Source organism: Elephantulus edwardii, unplaced genomic scaffold (assembly GCF_000299155.1).
Source record: "Elephantulus edwardii isolate Elephantulus edwardi_28Jun2011 unplaced genomic scaffold, EleEdw1.0 scaffold02924, whole genome shotgun sequence".
Lineage (NCBI taxonomy): Eukaryota > Metazoa > Chordata > Mammalia > Macroscelidea > Macroscelididae > Elephantulus > Elephantulus edwardii.
Window position 1 is genome coordinate 4,065 of NW_006402674.1, and position 2,375 is coordinate 6,439.

General features: G+C 46.9%; 1 pseudogene; it reads left to right on the plus strand.

Annotated features, from left to right (window-relative positions):
- Window positions 1–556: 556 nt before the first annotated feature.
- Window positions 557–1,935, plus strand: LOC102853741 (annotated as a pseudogene).
- Window positions 1,936–2,375: the final 440 nt, after the last annotated feature.

Genomic DNA, 2,375 nt, shown 5'->3' on the forward strand with positions numbered 1-2,375 from the left:
AGAGGCACATGGAACCGAGTAATTTAGCTGCCCAATTTTTTTCAACAACACCACGAAAAGCACAAATGATAGTCCCAACACTCTCCACAAAGATGGGAGAGTGGAGATAGTAGACACTGGTTTCTGTAGTAGGTTCAACTGTTCAATCTTATTTCTTATGAGAAATAAATCTCCTTAGGGTCATTCCTATGAATTTGGTTGCAGGTTCCACAAGAGTGAAGAACCCACCCCATACCTCATGTGAAACTGAAAAGTACAATTATAAAGTACTTCTGCTGCACTGTGCAAACAGAGGACCTGGGCATTTTGCTAGTTGCATAGACTAAGGACAGTTGGCGAGATGGCACTGAAGGAAAAGGCTGACCCAAGTGGCACTACTTAGTCCAAATCTTTCTGACCAAAGAAATTATACAGTATTTATAGGGTGACCCACGTCTGCACTCTGCACCGCATTGGAGCGGCTGGCGGCCCTGCGGAGAGCCTCGACTCGCCACCGCCCGCGCAACCCCCTTTCCTCCCAAAGCCCTTGCGCCCCGACTCGCCGGCGCTCACCTCTATGATGAAGTTCAAGCCAAACCAGACGCGGTCTTATGATCACGAGGGCTTCAAGAAGCAGGCGGCGTGCCTGTGCTTCCAGAGAGAGCAGGAGGACAAGGTGCTGTTGGTGAGTAGCAGTCGGTACCCTGACCAGTGGATTGTCCCCAGAGGTGGAATGGAACCCAAGGAGGAGCCTGGAGGCGCCAAAGTGAGGGAGGTTATGAAGAGGCTGGAGTCAAAGGAAAACTAGGAAGACTCCTGGGATATTTGAGAAGACCGAAAGCACAGAACATATGTTTATGTTCTCACAGTCACAGAGATATTAGAAGATTGGGAAGATTCTGTTAATATAGGAAGGAAGAGAAAATGGTTCAAAGTAGAAGATGCCATCAAAGTTCTCCAGTGTCATAAACCTGTACATGCAGTTGTTATGTACTGTCGAGTCGCCTGCGTCTCATAGCGACCCTATGTACAACAGCCCTAAACTCTGCTCTGTCCTGTGCCAATCGCACTGTCTCTGACACTCCCATCCCAATTATCCCAGTCACTGAATCAATCCACCCCATAGAGGGCCTTCCCCTCCTGCGCTGTCCCTCCACCGTCCCAAGCATGATGTCCTTCTCCAAGGACTGGTCTCTCCTCACAACATGTCCAAAGTACGTTAGACAGAGCCTCAGAATCCTGGCCTCCAAGGAGCCACTTGCTTTACCCCTTTCCAGGACGAATCTGTTTATTTTCTTAGCAGTCCATGGTATTCTCAATACTCTTCTCCAGGACCACAGCTCAAAGGCATCAATTCTTCTGCTATTCTCCTTGGTCATTGTCCAACTCTCTGTTGCATAACATGTGATTGCGAAGACCATGGCCTGCATCAAACACACCTTAGTCTCCAGGGAGACACCATTGTTCTTCAGTACTCTGGAGAGGTCCCTAACAGCAGACTTTCCCATGGCAATGCGCCTTTCAATTTCCTGGCTGCTGGTGCAAAGAGTGTTGACTGTGGAGCAAAGCAAGCTAAAGCTGTGTACAATCTCAATCTCTTCACCATCCATCCTGATGCTTCCAATTGGTCCAGTGGTGAGAATCTTTGTCTTCTTGACATTGAGCTTCAATCCATATTGGAGGCTGCAGTCCGTGACCCTCTGCAGCAGATGCACAGGTCCTCTTCAGTTTCAGCAAGCAGGGTTGTGTCATCTGCATAACGCAGATTGTTAATAAATCATCCCCCAATACTGACCCCACATTTCTCCTCATAGAGCCCAGCCTCCTGGATAATCTGTTCTAAAGCTGGGTTGTTCCCCAACCAATGGAAATTCCACAGTCCCTCCCCTTCCAGACAATAGCACCTTGTTTCTAACTGCTTCACAGACCTCCGGGTTGCCATCCAGTCTAAGATAGAGAGAACCTGGGGACCTCTCCCGCCCTGGTCAGTCTCATGGGAAGAGAGGAATTATTTTCCTTGGCAAACATCTGAATGACGCTTGCAAACTGTCTGAATTTGCCACGCAAGGTTTTCAACCAATGTGCATGTTTTCAGATGCTTTCAAATCTTCTTTATATATTAAAAAAAAAAGTATGAAATATTTTAATAAGTCAAAGCCATGTGAATTTTTTCCCCCCTTTCTTTCTAAGATGCCTTAATTATGCCCCCTCACCCATGTATTATTTTGCTTGGGTTTTTTCCACAGTATTTTTTTTTTCACACTTTTTGTCCATTTGGCATCATTCTGTGGTTTGTCAGGCCAGCTTGTTGTTGTTGTTGTTGTTATGTACCGTAAAGTCGTTTCCAACTCATAGCGACCCTATGCACAACAGGCCTAAACCCTGCTCTATCCTGC